The 17,845-nt window shown below is 34.8% G+C and overlaps 1 protein-coding gene and 1 non-coding gene across 2 annotated transcripts in view; both read right to left on the bottom strand.

Annotated features, from left to right (window-relative positions):
• NAALADL2 (N-acetylated alpha-linked acidic dipeptidase like 2) overlaps nt 1-17,845 on the bottom strand; it is a 1,375,347-nt gene that overhangs the window by 35,074 nt on the left and 1,322,428 nt on the right. The gene's annotated exons all lie outside the window — the stretch shown is intronic.
• Nucleotides 11,236-11,339, bottom strand: LOC112439380 (U6 spliceosomal RNA). Its single transcript, XR_003027676.1, has one exon. It is a non-coding gene; the product is annotated as a U6 spliceosomal RNA (small nuclear RNA).

The following is a 17,845-nucleotide window of genomic DNA, read 5'->3' as shown; positions in this document are numbered from 1 at the left end:
AATTCCTAGGCTCAGCAAGAAGCCCTTGGAGGGTAGAGAATAAATTTTGCCTTCCTTATCCCTACAAGACAAGCTTCCTGGCCCATCACCACCATTCTCTCTCTCCATGATCTAGAGCACATTAAAGTTATTTAACTCTGAAACTCTTCCTCCCCACTTGTAAAATGGAAAATATTAGTCCTTACAACCTAGAGTTTTTGTAATAATTACATGAGCTGAAACATGTAAAGTGCTTAGCACAGTGTCTGACATATACAATAAAAAGCTTTATATGTGTTACTTATGCTATTATTTGATATGTTTGCATTTTGCTTCCTTGGGGACATAATCCCACAGCCCCATAATTCTCAACTGACTTTGTCCTTAGTAACACAGAGCTGTGAGACCATCAGATGACATCTCCTGCGCAGGAAAGAGTTTGTCCAAAAGGAACTTTCCAGGAACAAGGGAGAGACCACTTCTATAGGTCACTGCTAGGCCAAGTACATATCATGCCTTGTAAGAGTCTATACAAATAAACTAGCTGTCCTTTTATATTTGACCACGCCATTAACTAATTGAAAATGCCACCCATTCCCTTTTCTGTAACTACTCTACTTTCCTAGTGCTACTTTTTTTCTGTATATATTCTTATGGTCAAACCAGGAAAAATCTATCTGGCACTCTGGACTGTGCTTCACAGGGAACGACTCCCTTCCTCCACATCCCTAGTAATTCAACCCCACCAAATAACTTTAGATTTTATATTGCTTTAGATAGGAAGGTGTTAGTTTTCTAGCCAGACATATGTTAGTCACAAAGAAGAAAGATTATTTTAAAAGGTGTATGCAGGTCAGAATAATCAGACAGCCAATAGTAGTGGTATACACACAGACACACAGACTGCGTATGAAAACATTATGCTGAACGTATTTTAACTATTAGAGAAAATGTGTCTTGAAGTTCATCAGTAGGTTGAGAGAAGCAAATTCTTTGTAATTTTTAAAGGATCATGGTAAATTATTGAGAAAAAGTTCTACATTGAGAAAAAGTTCTACATTTTCTGACTTGGAGTATGGGAGGAGATCCAGCTACTGACTCTCAGAGATACTGATGAAAGACTTTTGTGGTCTGGATAAACTACAGTACTAATTTAACACAGTTCAGAGTCCAACAACTCATGTTTTGCCAACAACCCTAGGCAGAGTTTGTTGATTTATTCTGATTGCAACCACAGAGGCTGATGGTTTTATCATAACACTAGTCACATACCCTTGTAACTCTGACAGATACTTATCTCTTCTTGGCAAAGCTCCTGAAGAACACGAGTTTCTTGTTCATTGTGTATTTCTCCAGGTTTCCAAACAGTAGATACTAAATAAGTTTGATTGCATAAATTAACAGTGATAAAAGGAATAACTGCTAATACTTGAACATTTAGTATAGGCTTACCCATATTCCAAGCATTTTGCATATTTTACTGCATATAATCCTCAAAATAACTTAAGGTCATAGGTACTATTATTATTTCCATTTTATAGAGAAAGAAACGGGGCACAGAGAGGTTAGCTTAACATCACATAGCCCTTGAGTAGTAGAGTCAAGATTTAGAAAAGTACATTATTGAAAGGGTTTTAATTTCAATATTTTAACTGCTTTTGGATTTATTTTAAAACAATATTCCAACAGGAGCTAAATTTGAAACTCATGGATGACAGAAAAAAAGCTTCTGAAAGAAACAACAAAATAGACCTTTTCCAACTTGCCAGAGTGTAGCAATCCCCAAACTGACAAAAATTCACAGCTTCATCAATAAGAAGACAGCAAATAAATTTTCCTCCTTACTCCATGACACTGGTTCCCTTTCAAAGTCAAGTTAGATAGTATGAGATAGTTGCCTGATAATGTTTTCTAACTATGTAGTCAGTTTATTATAGATACTAAGCACTCGCCCACCCACCCTAAACATTTAAATCTGTATCTCTTTTAATGTAACAATTTAGGGTTGAAGCAGCAGGTATTTTCTGAGCATAATAAAGACATTGTTCCAAAAGCAAAAATATAAAAATAAAGAATATAACCTTCAGATATGTGCCTCATAAACTCTGACTCTATTCCCTTCTTATCCACTGTATCTCTGTTAAATGTCTGCCCCTTTTGATAGAGGGAAAAAATCATGAATTGAGATTTAATCATTGACGGACTTTCTATAAAATTTCTTGAAGAATTTTTATTAAGCAAAATTGGGATCAGAGTCCAGTCTTCGAGATGCAGACTTTGGGATAACTGTTTCTTAATGTAAAGGGACTGCAACAGGTAAATGAAAGGGGAAATCTGCTAAAATAAAATTAAGCAGTTGAAGACAGATTTTAAGTTGTATTCACTTTACTAAGAATGGTACTCGATAGTTTCCATAAAAGAATTGGTCAGAGAGGTCCAAACAAATAAGCACTGGGGGGAAAAAAAGACTGTTTTCTGAGTGGCAGTTGTTGGTAATGTAAGAACAATAAGAGAATTAGAATGTTGGATGGGGGAAGGAGAGCCAATGTTACAGGCTGAAAGAATGAATGAGCGACACAGGATGAAAGACAGCAAGGGAACAGGCTACTGGGGAGGTATGTCAAATGGAGGAGAGGACAGTAATATGAAAGAGTTGCGGGGAGAATGTCTGATTTGTTTTAAGATAGGCCTTGGAAGTATGTTTTCAAATCAGAGGGCAGAAATCACTGCAGCAACCAAAACGATTGATAATGTGTAGAAATGAAGGTGAGAAGAGTTCTGAAAATTGATAGAGCAAGGCCATAAGGTAGGAGAAGGAGGAGGCAAGAATAGAGGTGACCAACTTAGCTTTGGAAAAAATCGCTTTTACTCTTAGACGGAAGTGAGGGAGACATAAAGGGATGAAAAAAGACAGAAAGCTCCTGTAGCTGGCTCAGTTAAAATACTTTATGACTCAATTCTATTAATAGAATTTATTTGCTATTGTCCACTAATACTACAAGTGTGGCAGTGTCCTGCCTAACCACTGCTACAACTCTTCTAGCCCAGGAGGACTCCTGTGATGTTAACACATTATTGCTTCTCCATTGACTCTTGTGGTATCTGTATATGATAACACATTGGGGTTAGGGTTCAGTGATTCTTTCTGATGGGGTGCCCAAAGCAATTTCATCCATGATCACAGACTTAGATGACTTCAGGCGAACAGACTTCGCAAATTAGCAAAAGAATGCTAAGGAAACATCTAATGAGAATTGAAAGAGAAAGTACTTTACCTTTTGATCATCTACTTTCAAGCATAATGCCTAGAATAGAATAGGCACATAAATGTTTGCTGAATTAATGAATTTATGAATGAAGCAAATAGCAGTTTTTGTTTGTTCATTTGTTTGTTTTAATGAGGCTTTAGAGAAATCAGATTATAGTTGCAGAAGTTTAGTAGCTATAAGGTGAATTTTGAGTAATAACTACTATTATTACAAGTAATTTCATCTGAAAATAATATTATTCAAGGATAAAGAAAATACTCCCTTTCTATATTAAGTATGACAGATGAACGAATTTACATTCAACAAATATTTTATGTTTGAATTTTGTTTTGTTTTGTTTTACTTAATGTCTCAGACACTCACTCCTATGGACTCCCATATTTACTTTTCCTTTTTACATCTTCCCGCTTCTATATTTGCCATCCACTATCACAGATACCTGTAACAACATCACCAACCACAGTTGGGGTAATGGAGAATTTCTAAAAAAAAAAAAAAAAAAAGGCCTTACTACTTGCTGATCATATCTTAGATATGTCATAAGCCAAACATCCTACTTTGAGTCAACTCAAGTCAATGGGGTATATCATCTATAAGAAAAATGTGGGATATTTGGGAACATCTACAGAAACACTATACAGTAGAACTATAAGGTAAGTTGCATGTATAATTTTACATTTTCTAGTAGTACATTAAACTACATAAAAAAGAAATCAATGAAGTAGTTTTATTATTTGCTGAATATTATAATTTCAACATGAATCAATATAAAAATTATTAATGTTATATTTTCACTTTATTTTTACTTTTCGGTAGTATGTCTTAAAATCAAATGCACACTTTATACTTAACATCTTAATTTTCACTAACTACATTTCATATTATCAGTAGCCACACATTGCTAGTGGCTACCACATTGAGCAGCATAGATCTATATAGGTCCAGATCACACAACCACAGGGTATTTTTTAACTAACAGCTAATTGCGTTCCTTAAAAAAATTATTTAGAATTTTTTTTTTTCTGCAAACAAACCAATGAGTCAGGCTTATAACTACTTATATCTACTTTACTATGTTGTTAGGCTTATAACTACTTATATCTACTTTACTATATTGTTAGGCTTATAACTACTTATATCTACTTTACTATATTGTTAGGCTCTGTATACTCTTTATAGACATCTCATAAGGGAGTAGTAGGAATAAGCCAGGTATTTTTAAAAAATAAGGATTTAAAAAATTTTTGTTTAACTTTTTCTTTTAAAATGAATATAGGTAATGAAATGGAAGTCTGAAATAACAATGTATTTCTTAACATTCATATAAGTCAAACATTTTTGGCTGCATGCTGCCTGTGTAGAGGTCTTGTTTATGTCTGGCTTACCATAAATCTTAATGTTTAGAATTTTAGTATCAAGGAAAGCATATAAATATCTTATAATCTTGTTAAAAGAACTTGAAGATGTCCTCCCACTGCTGAGGGCTTTCATCATGTAAATCAGAGTAAAGATAAGTGGTCATGTTATCAAACCCTAAAATAATAGTGTGTATTAGAAACACTGACAGATCTTTAATTGTAGCAGCACAAAGTATACTACTAACTGTACCATACATCATCAATAAATAGGAATTTAGGATGCAGTTTGCTGCCTTGACCTTCAAGCTCCAATTGTGTTTCAGTCATCAAGAGTTCATAAATAATATAATTTACAATCTCTGAAAGGAGACTATGTGGACACAATAAACCACATATGTTATATGGGGGAAGAGTGGCTATATAGTTGGCTTCATGGTCTCAAATTCAGTCAACCTTACTGGCAGAATTCACTTATGTCAACTCATTGCTTTTCAATCAGTAGCATATAGCTAGTGTTTACTGTCATATATTTTTTATGATCTTATAACAAGTGTTCATTTTAGAGAAACTTAGATATTGGCCTGTTAAGCCAAAAACATTTAAGTCTCAAAGATCTCTCAGCAAACGTTTTTCTGATTATCACTTTAAGATGAATACCCCTGAACTACATGAAAAGTTAAAATTATACTCTCCTGTACCAGAAAGAGAGCTACGATCGAGAGGACTTTATTTATGGACAGTAACATTCCTACTTATTCTGAGGTCATGCTTCCTGAACACTGCAATCAAATTAAAATAACCTTAAATAGCACTTGGAAGGGCAAATAACTCACAAAGCCCAACAGACTGTCCCTTAGGAGAGGTAGAAGAAAACTGAATAACTGAAGCAATCACCAGCAGGTTCTAGCAGCTAGACACAATGATATCAATTAGAAGTAACCAATAAAAATACAGAAATGAAAAAAAGAAATAACAGAAAACTAAACTATTCATTTTTCTAGTTTTCAGCAGCAAACCATCTGTAGTTATTTTGTCATAGAGGCAAATGACACACTTTGAGGACTCTATTGTATTATAAAAGAATATATAACTTGACCTTCAATCAACAAGAGAAGGTTAAATGTTATTTAAGTAGATTTTGAGAAACATAACAACTGGGATACCTTTCAGTAAGGTTTTCTTGAGAAATACCCTTCCACTTTCTCATTACCATCTCCTGAAGACTGGAGTTTACTAATTATAAGATCCTGCTTAAGTACCATCTACCTGTTACCATGATACATGCCTAAATCCTACCCCAGCTGAAGAGAACAATAACACAAACCTTTTACTTCTCGATTTCTCTGTAACTATTTCTTCACCTTTTTGGCAGTTATTGTTGAAGATATTTTATATGTATTTTAGATTCTAAGGCACAGAGAAACACTAAAATGTTGCAGAAGAAACACTAAAATGTCACAGAAGTTAGGTTACAACAGCAGGAAGGATCTACTATTCCTAGGGTTGGAGAATGGAAATATTTGGAATTATTAAAGCTGAGAAGCTCAAAGGAAGTGGCCTGTGAAGTTGAAACTCAGGCCTCTGAATAGGGGCCACTGCTTAGCTATAACTGATGTCTCTGAGATCAAAGATGGAACCCTGTGTAACTGGACCCCAGACCTTTGAGGAAGGACTTTAGTCCGCTCGCGCTGGTGTCTCTGATGAGTATTGTGAGTCTGATTTAACTAATTTTCGAAAAAGTGAAAAATCAGTGCTAACTTCTACTACTAGAATGAACTGTCACTACTTAGGTGAAGAAGCATTGTTAGGGTGACAATGACAGGAAAAGAAAGCAAAAATAGGAACAAATTGTAAATAGAAGCATCTTTTCTTCCTCCTCCTGACTTCCAGCTTTCTTTTACTGCTTCTTATTATAGTTTATCAGGGAGTCAACTGGCAAAGTGAAAATGCAGTTTGTAGAGTCCTAGTCCTAGGTTAACACAAGATGGTATGCAAGGTTGGGATTGCAACAACAACAACAAAAAAATAAAGCTTAATAAACTAGCACATCTATTCAGATGAAAGCCATTGTCTAATCTACACTCATATTCCTTGTATTATCTGGTGCATTGAGCTGAATGTTGACTGCAAAGATACATCCAGATTTTAATCTCTAGGACCTGTAAATGCTACCTTATTTGCAAAAAGTGTCTTTGCAGATGTTGATACGGTTTGGCTGTGTCCCCACCCAAATCTTGAATTGTAGTTCCCATAATCCCCACATGTCTTGGGAGGGACCCAGTAGAGGGTAACTGAATCATGGGGTGGTTAACTCTTGCTGTTCTCATGATAGTGAGTGAGTTCTCAGGAGATCTGATGGTTCTATAAGGGCCTTTTCCCTCTTTTGCTGGGTGCTTCTTGCTGCTGCTATGTGTAAGTTTCCTGAGGCCTCCACAGCCATGCTGACCTGTGAGTAATTAAACCTCTTTCCTTTATAAATAACCCAGTCTCGGGTATATCTTTATTAGCAGTATGAGAACAGACTAATACAGATGTGATTATGGATTTTGATATAAGGAGATTATCCTGTATTATGTGAATGAGCCCTAAATCCAATCACAAGTCTCCTTGTAAAGGAGAGATGGGGAGAGATTAAACAGATACACAAAGACGAGAAGGCCATGTGAAGACTGAGGCAGAGATTGGAGTGATGTGGTCACAAACAAGGGAATGCCACAGCCACAGGGAATGGATTCTCCCTTACAGCCAGAGAAAACGTGGCCCTGCTGACCTCTTGATTTCAGACTTTTGGCCTCCAGAAATGGAAAGGAATAAATTTCTGTTGTTTTAAGCCACCTAATTTATGGCAATTTGTTATGAAAGCCACAGGAAACTAATACATTTAGGCTATGCCTTTTACATAATAGATATTAAAATTTTATGAAATAAGTAAAATGGGAATCACAAAACCTTTGATTTACGTAGAGAAAGTTTAATCTACATAGAAAATCTACTAATATAAGATAACACTAATGAGTTAAGATAAATGGAACCTGTCTACACCTAATCAAAATTGTATGCAACATTAACACTTTGACTTTGGAAAATATGATTTTATGGATTACCAAGCCTTTCAATTGTGACTTATAATAATAAATATATAAAATAAAAGGGCAAACATTTTCTGAAATAAAATGAAGCATAGGTAATCATCAACCTCTAGTAGTTAATCTAGAAAAATATTTTACTACATTTTTAATTCTTAACTCTCTATGTCTGAAATGACTTTCAATTCACCCATGTGATATTCTATTTCAGGAAAAAAGATGGCATTATGAATCAGCTTTGAAAACATTTCTATTCTTTAGTTGTTCAAAGCTGTCTATTTAATTTCATAGTTAAGAAAAGAAAGGAGAAATTGGAAACACAGGAAATGTACAAACCACCTGCAGAGAGGATACTTAACATTTGGTGCCTATATTACATTCTTCCCTCTAAAACTTTTGTGTCTGACAAGGCTACATTTTATTGGCTTTTGAATTATATTGTGTAAAATTAGACTGAGTTAGCATATCATCCAAACTCCCTGGTGTAGCATATGTAAGCTTTGATTAGAAGATGAGACCTACTATGATTAGCAATAAAAAAATTGGAGGCACTGTACCTGGCACATTTGAAGGCTATCCCTTCCAGAAATATTTGGCTATGTTTCCTCCCATTTCACATTATTGCATAAAGAGTAGATTACTATTTGCATGCAATTATTTTGGATGAGAAAGAGAAGGCAAGGCAAATTTTTAGTCTACATTAGGATTAGCCAAATATAACTAGACATATACAAACAGAACTTCTTCTCAAGATTATTTAGTCATTTAAAATGCATAACAAAAGTAATCTCGCCTTGTCAATCATATTATTTGAGCTGAAGTCAGCAGAATCCCATTTAGAAAAGATTCATTCTTTCTACATCATAGCTGTTAAAATCCACTGCTCATGGGAAAGACCTATTATTCTTGATTTCTTCCCTCACTTTCATCCTCATACCTAATCCATCACCAAGTTTTTGTAGATTATATGTCTGAAATGTTACAAATTAATCTTCTCTATATTTGCATTCCCACCAACATGATCTCTGTGATGATTAATTTTACGTGTCAATGTAGTGAGGCAATACTGCCCAGTTGTTTGTTCAAACACTAGTCCATATGTTGCTGTGAAGGTGTCTTACAGATGTTAATTAACATTTACAATCAGTTGACTTTAAGTAAAGGAGACTGTCCTTGGTAATGTGGGTAGGCTTCACCTAATCAGTTGGAGGCCTCAAAAGCAAAACATGAGGCACCCTGAAGAAAAAAAAAAAAACTCTGCCTTAGACTATTAATATAACATAGAAATTCTAACTAAATTTATAGCCTGCCTACAGATATTGGAGTCAAGACTATAACATCAACTCTTCCCTGAGCTGTCAGCCTTCACTGTCCACAGATTTCAGACTTGCCAACCTCCTCATTCATATGAACCAGTTCCTTAAAATTACACACAAACACAGAGACATACACACAGACACACACACACACACATGCACACACATATACGTGCAATCTCCTATTGTCCTATTGTTCTGTTTCTCTGGAAAATCCTGACTGACATGCCTAGATTATTAAAAGACCACATCATTTCTAATTTTCCCGTTTCTTCCATTACCTCTAAAATCTGTTTTCTACATAGCAATCAGAGATATACAGAATACATGATGATAGATTATACATAAATAGATAAAAAGTATGTTACAATCTACCTATAATCAGATATTAAAGGCCCTGAAAATAATGCTTAACCCCTCTCTATGGCCTCTAGGCCCTTGTTTAATTTTTCAGTCTCAGCCCAAGTTAATCCCCAAATCTATTTATCTACCTTAAAGGAAAAGGTTATGTTTCTTTCCTTCAAGACAACTGTAAAGTTTGTGATTACATATTTATTTGGTCTTTTGTCTGCTTATTCTGTGTTCCTTCCCAATAGAAAGTAAAGTCCCAAAGGGTAAGGTTGATATTTATATTTTTGAGCATTGTATTCTCAGTGTCTGGTACTGTTTTACCTATGGTAGACACTGCGTACTTGCTGAATTAATAAGTAAAATGGAATCAGTAGTAATTTTAGATAAGTATTTTGAAAAAGTGACATCAAATTCTAACTTACAGGTAAGAAAGGTAGTAAGATTAAAAAGAGAATCAGGAAATGCAAGAAACAAAATATTACCCAAGCCATAGGCATTAATCTTACAGTCTAGACAGGAGTAATAGCAAATATTAAATATCCATTTTTGTATGTGTAAGATAAAATATATTCTGCTTCTCTTTTGGTTCACAATATGATCATTTTATTCAAACTCAGTTTTAAATCTTCTTTTTATACCACTCCATTCTGTGAAGTTACTAAAATTTTTTTTTTTTTTTTTTTTTTTGAGACAAAGTCTCATTCTATCACCCAGGCTGGAGTGCTGTGGACCAATCTCAGCTCACTGCAACCTCTGCCTCCCAGGTTCAACTGATTCTCCTGTCTCAGCCTCCCGAGCAGCTAGGACTACAGGGGTGCACCGCCATGCCCAGCTAATTTTTTTGTATTTTTAATAGAGACGGGGTTTCGCCATGTTAGCCATGCTGGTCTCAAATTCCCGACCTCAAGTGATCCGCCCACCTTGGCCTCCCAAAGTGCCAGGATTACAAGCGCGAGCCACTTTTGTTTGTCAAAAAACAAATGCCTGGCCAAATTTGTTTTTTAAAATAAAATTCAGAATGGCTGCAACCAGGTTCTATCCCTTAACCAATTTATGTAATTTACCATCTCTGGTAACTTTGAAGAAAAAAAACTAATGTTTCTGAACTTCAGAGCCCTTACCAACACAATGGGGAAAACATCTACCTGGATGAGTAATCTGATAGATCAAAAAAGTGTATACAGAGTCCCTGGGAGTACACGGAGAGAGAGAGATGGCTTTGAAACAAGAAAGGCCTGGTAAAATTACCAGCTCCAACAATTATTACACAAGGTATTGTGAAGACCAGAGATATGCATCGAGTATATGAAGTGCCTGGTACACGAGTTTTATTTAGTTCTTAAAATTATCATAGGCAGTATCCTGATAGCCTAACCGTTGTTTGATATGGACACGTATTAGATATGGAACAATCCCAGTAAAACCTGGTGTGGGCCGACGAAACCCCAATAAAACCCCACCATGACCAATTATGGCACAAGTCAGGTCCCAGTTCTTTTAAGATCCAGGGACAATGGCATAAAGGACCAAGAAAGTTTCTCTGGATAAATTAGTCAACAAACATTTTTCGAAGTGCAATAAAAGATACAAAATTTGCAACAGCCATCATGCAGGATTTGGAAGGCAGAAGTAGAACCGAATCTGCTTTCTTCAGCAACGGTTGCAGGCAGATAAACAGGCAAATGTCAGAAGGAGATTCATAGAATTTCTCCGAGAGCTGCTGGAAGTTGCCTGCCTGAGAACTGCAGGCGGCTGGAACTGTCACTGAAGGTTCTATTTCAGTTGTAGTAGTTCTTGATTCTATGAAACTTAGCTTAAAGAAAGCTAAGGAAACTTCAAGCTTCCTTGACTTTAAAATATATACATTTTTATTTATGATAATATGGAACACTTCATGAATTGTCATGTCACCCTTGCGCAAGGGCCATGCTAATCTCTGTATCATTCCAATTTTATTATATGTGATACCGAAGTGAGCATTTCCTTCACTTTTATATCTTCAACACTTCTAATGCACATACAAACTTAGAATTCTATTCAAATTATTCCTAATTTGAATATCTAGATTGCCTTCTAACTTTCTCATTGAAACTTGTCAGATAAAGGTAGACTGGGAGGAAATACTAGAACCTCACTATATGTAATTTGAGGGTTTGTTGCAGTTTTTTAAGGATTATATCAATTGCACATTAAATCATGTATTAAATTTAGCTCTAATTATAAACTATGGGGTGAGTACTTCCCATTTCATCCATTATTGCCCTTATAAACTTCCAACTTGATCTAATCTAAGTATGATTATAAATTTATAGATCTATATTTTTAATAGTTAAAAATGTTGTAGTCTTGTATTCTTAGCAAGCAGACTGGTTAAGCAGCACAATCAAGTGTAGTGGCTGGCAAATCATGTACTCCTCCGAGGTGACTGTGGAAAAAGAGGCAACATTCATATTCCTTTCCTTGTCAACTAGTGTAGCTCATGTAAGCTTTCATTTGAACAAAAGATTCCACTGGGGATGGTGTACAGGACTAAATGTGTGCTTTATAGAATCGTGCCTATTGGCTCCCTGTCTTTTCCTTGTGTTTCATCTCAATATGCTATACTTGCTCCGTATTTTTTTTGTGGCTTACAGATCTACTTTCTTATTATAAGAAGAAAATTTTGCTACTCAAAATCGAGAAAATGTCAAGTGCAAAATGATTCCTGAGCATTTCATCTCCTAAACACATGATTTACACAGCAATTGGCAACTTTAGTTTCATTATGTAGCAAAATGAGGTTTAAGGTGCTTCAGTACAAAGAAAATACTCAGCATGATCCTTTCTCTTAATTCTCTTTGGATCATATTAAATCAGAAAGATATTTATACACATAAAAATACAATAAAATAGCAGATAAAATAAAGGAGAAACGAATGCTAAAATGTCTAACATGGTTTCATAGGGAACCTAGATTTCATTATTTTTTTCCCCCATTGAAATAATTATTTCCCTGAAATGCATTTAAAAATATGGAAGTAAATTTGTATTAGTTATGAATACTTCCTCAGCTAATATTTTCATTACCTTAGAGATTCACTAGTTTATCTTTTCTTACTTAATTGATTAGAGAATAAATGTCATGGATGTTAAGTGACTTATTCTGGAGTCTTTTGGGTCTTCAGCCCACAACACTAAGTTCCCCGTCTACTGAGCCCCACTCTATACAATATTGTTATTTATGTAAAAACATTTTTAACTATAGTATATAAGACTTAGCAGACAAATATGCCTACTTTTTAAATTACATCTAAGATTTACAGAAACATGAAGGGATAGACACTATTTTGAGACAAGGTAATTTTATTGATTCAGGACAATAAGGCATATCTCTTATCCAGAAGTAGGGATATATTTGGTGTCTCACAGATGCAATTTTGTCACTATCAAGTTAGGGGATGTAACTCTGAAATGTAGAAAACGTAATCTATACATATCTGGCTATATTAACACTATAATCTCATTAAATTTATTGGTGATTTCTGAGCAAACTAGGGATAATTTGGATCAAATGTATGCAGTATTGTCTGGTAGAAAGAGTGGTGGTTTTTAGAGAAAACAAACTAGGTTTGAATCCCATTTCTGCTGCATGTTAACTTTTCCTAAGCCTCGGTTTTCTTATATGTATAAAGGGAATAATAAGACCAATCTGGCAGGATTGTTAGAAGTGTTACAAATAATACATGAAAAATGTGCAGCACAGTGCCTGGCATACATAAATCATCCTCTATGGAAAGTATTGTTGTTATTGTTAGTCTTAATTATTCAATGCCTCATCAAGTCAAAACTCACCCTCAGACTGGCAATGGGTCTTGACTTGCAAATATGACAACAGTAATTTTTTCTCACTTTAAATGAGAATATACCTTAAAACTGAAAGAGACATTTTTATAAAATCCAAACAGTTATACACACAAGGATTTCTATTTTGATACTAGCAGACTGGATCTCAGACTAATTACCCTTATTTCATTGTCAACTGAAATTTTTAAAACAAGTTTTTAAATGTCTAATCAAATTGTATTTGAATGTTGTCTGTTAAAATGAGATATGTTCTTTGTTTTAATATTGACAAAGTGAGTGAAAAAAACGAGGCTTGAATTTCGGTATATTAATCTGGTTTTTCTTAAAATTTGGGGGCTTTTTGCTCCTTTTAGAAACGGAAACTTTAAAAATATTAAAGGGATCCATAATTCTAAAACTAATGTATGTATTTATTCATAAAAGGGTAAAAGGGAATGCATATAATGATCAACGTTACAAAGATTTTGTATATGAGACAGGTCTTCGACCTTCTTTTGGAAATTTTACATTGTCATTGTGTAGATTATAAAATTTTGTATGCATACATAGATTCTTTTGTGCAAGTGGTCGCTATTAAAATATGTTAAAAGCATCATGGTAATTCTTAATCACTAGTTATTTTTCATAGTCTAAAGAAATCAGAGGCATTGCTGATAGAATTAATGACAAGAAAAACAATGGTGGGATTTTAGTTCCATTCAGACCACCCACACTTCACTAAAAGAAAGTACAACCTGAACAAAGTAGTCATTATCCCAATCAAACACGGAACGTGAGGTCCTTTTGGGACTTACATAACCAACTCTAATTAAAACACCATGAAAACTGTATAATGAGATCATTCTTATTGTGAAGTGATTTGGGGGGTTTGGGTTTCAACCTCTTAAAATTATGTATGTACTGAATATGTAGCTGGAAACTGATCATATAATACCTGAGAAATGTGGCTTTTTAATAGTTCCGTCTCATGTCATTGCTTGCCTGAATATAAACTGGTTCTAACATCTTTCAAAAGCAAAGTTTTGGGAGCTTATGTGTTTGAAAAGTACTTTTAGTGGATTGCTTTCTTTGTTTATTCTTGGTTAAAGGCAGAAGCATCTTGACATTTACATTGCTATTTTTCTGCTTTCAAGGATGCTAACCAAAAAAAATGGTCTTGACTTGGATTAGCTTGAAATGGTCCCCTGAGCTTCCACAAGGTCATTCTGGCAATCTCTGAAATAATTTCCTTTGTTATGAACCTGCTGTGACATCTTCCATGAGGACACAATGTCAGAGACACACAAAGGCATGCACATGTATATGCACATACATATACTGTCCCTCAAATTACAAATGGGCTGTGCTCTCCAAACTCCTGATTATGCCATTGTTTGGAACTCAGAAGTGTTTTCCCAAAGAAACAATCATATAAGTGTAGTTACTTAGATAGTCCCTATAGTCTGCTTAGCCAAGATGTAGCTGAAATACCATACATAAGAATGAAAAATGGGATACTGGACCATAATCAATAGTTTTGTTTTAAATATAATAATTAGCCTTTAATTCATCTCTAATGGTGGTGTTAGAGGATGTTCACTTTTCCTAAGAGTCCTATTTCTATCTAGCAGCCAGAATTAGACACTGGCTCATGTTTGCTTCCTTGATTTCTCATGCCTTTCAAATCAATCCAAATGAAAGAGTGAATCTCTGATTCTCTTTTCCAAAGCCACACCAAATTTCCTATCCTTTTGTAAAATTTCCCTATAAACCTATACTCACCACAGTAATGCAGCAGTGTGTGTTTGTGTGTGTGTGTTAGAATGGGGAGGAAGGGAAACCCTTACTGCTGTTTAACTGCTATCTCTTTAAATGTGGAGAGAGAATAAAGATGAGATTTTATGGAGATGTGCCCTCTTAATGTATAAATGTGGGGTCATGTTCATATACCTTACACACGTTATTAGTGGTGTATTAATAGAAATCCTTTGTCATTATATTTTTGTTTGGAGCAGTTTTGAAATCCCATTGCTTTCTATTTGTATACTAAAAGATTAAAATCAAAGATCTTTCTGTTTCTGTTCAGTTTAGTCCAATCACTTTAAATAAAAGAGAGGACAATAATTATTGCTCTCTCATTTTAAGACTATGTAAGCTAGTGTATGGGGAGTGAAGAAAGGAGATAGAGACACAACAGTAGCCTCAAGGACTCATACCCTTAAACCTTGGAGTAATTTTTGACAAGGCTGGAAATCTTGCTGAAATTTGCTAAAAGAATCTAGGAAGAAGCATTTTTTAAAAAGATATTAAATTTCAACCACAAAATGGTTGGTGCCAAAATCTAAAATGTAGTTTAAATGTCAAAAGTTAAAATATAGGAGAATATGCCCCAGAAGACCATGATGCTTACAACAGTACTCCCCAAACACCTAAAGAAAGTGATTAGAGAGAAGTCTTTTCTACTGGAAAAAGTTTGTCATTTAGAGTCCCAAGATTTATTTTGAAAGCTAGTGCTACTTAGATATTTTATTTACTCTTTATTTATTTATTTTATTTTATTTTATTTTATTTTATTTTATTTTATTTTATTTTATTTTTTGAGTCAGAGTCTTCCTCTGTCCCCCAGGCTGGAGTGCAGTGGCGCCATCTCGGCTCACTGCAAGCTCCGCCTCCCGGGTTCATGCCATTCTCCTGTCTCAGCTTCCCGAGTACCTGGGACTACAGGCGCCCGCCACCACGCTTGGCTAATTTTTTGTACTTTTAGTAGAGACGGGGTTTCACCGTGTTAGCCAGGATGGTCTTGGTCTCCCGACCTCGTGATCCGCCTGCCTCGGCCTTCCCAAAGTGCTGGGATTACACGCGTGCCACTGCGCCTGGCCCTTATTTACTCTTTTCTTAACTGCATATTTAATGTCTCTCCTCAAACTCTTTATTTTCTGTGACGATGTTGCAACCCCTCGATTGGCAAGCAATTAGCAAAGTTTAATAAAGGGAAGGACAATATATTGAAAATTAAACATGAAGGAAATACTTCACTGCTGTGATTCTGGGGAAAGAGAACTTGGGTCACTTAATTTTTAAATATGTCTCCCTTGGTTAATAGCGATATGGGGGAGCTTTGGAAATGAGAACATTATCAGAGTCTGAAATATTAATAATCTTTTGAGATCTATTTTAGAGATGAAAAACTGACGCTCAGAGATGCTAATTATCTTGCTGCAGATCATTTAAGAAGAAAAAGACAAATTTTCATCTCAAATCTCTTCCCACTTTTAAAAATCCCAAGTCCAGTGCTCTCCTATAATATCATTGTTATTTGGTATTCTTAATTTTGAAAGCTATTCTAATGTGGAGAAGTGAGATGCTAATCACAAAAAGCAATATTAAAACTATATCGTATGACAAATAAAAGACAATTCAACAGAGAACAGAGAGTCTTAACAAACAATGCTGGAACAACTGGACATCTACATGCAAAAAAAAAAAAAAATCGAAACACAGACCTTATCCTTTTCATGAAAATTAACTCAGAATGGATCATAGACCTAAATGTAAAATGCAATACTATAAAACTTCTAGAAGATAATATAACAGAAAATCTGAGTGACTTTGGGTTTGACAATAACTTTTGAGGTCTGACACAAAAAGCATGATTTGAATTATGATTTTTCAAATTTCATTAAAATTAACAACTTCTGCTCTGCAAAAGGTACTGTTAAGAGAATGAAAAGCCATAGTCTGAGAGAAAATATTTTGTAAAACATCTACCTAATAGAGGATTGGTGTCCAAAATATAAAAATACGTCTAAAAACTCAACAATAAGAAAAAACCCTCAATTTTAAAAATGGGTGAAAGAGCTGAACAGATATCACATCAAATAAAATATATAGACGGCAAATAAGCATATGAAAATATGCAAAACATCATATATCATTGGGGAACTGCGGATTCAAACAACAATGAAATACCAACATACCTCTATTAGAATAGCTAAAATCCAAAACACTGACAACAAATGCGGATGAAGATGTGGAGCAACTGAAAGTTTCATTGACTATTGGTGGACAAGAAAAATGACATAGCCCCTTGGAAAGACAGTTTGGCAGTTTCCTACAAAGCTAAACATAGGCTTACCACATTATCCAGCAATCGCACACTTCAGTATCTGCTGAAATAAATTGAAATGTACATCCACAAAAAAGCCTGCACCAAAATATGTATAGCAGCTTTATTCACAACTGCCAAAACCTGAAAGCAACAAAAATGCCCTTCAAAAATGAATACTAGTCAATGATAAAAAGAAATGAACATGGAGAAAATGCACTGCATATTGCTACATGAAAGAAGTCAATCCAACAAGGTTGCATACTGTACTATTCCAAATAGGTGACATTCTGGAAAAGGCAAAACTATGGAGACAGTAAAAAGATCAGTGGTTGCCGGAGGTTTAGTAGGGAGGAATGAATAGGTGGGGCACAAGAGATTTTTAGGGCAGTAAAACTATTCTATATGACCCTGCAACAGTGGGTACATATTATTATACATTTGTCAAAGCCCATAGAATGTACAACCTAAAGAGCAAACCCTGATATTAAACTATTCATTTTAGCTTGTATCAATATTGGCTCACCAATTTTGTATCAAGATTGGCTCATGCTAACAA

The sequence above is a fragment of the Pan paniscus genome, chromosome 2 (assembly GCF_029289425.2).
Source record: "Pan paniscus chromosome 2, NHGRI_mPanPan1-v2.0_pri, whole genome shotgun sequence".
NCBI classification, from domain to species: domain Eukaryota; kingdom Metazoa; phylum Chordata; class Mammalia; order Primates; family Hominidae; genus Pan; species Pan paniscus.
This window is presented reverse-complemented; position numbering and strand designations above follow the sequence as displayed.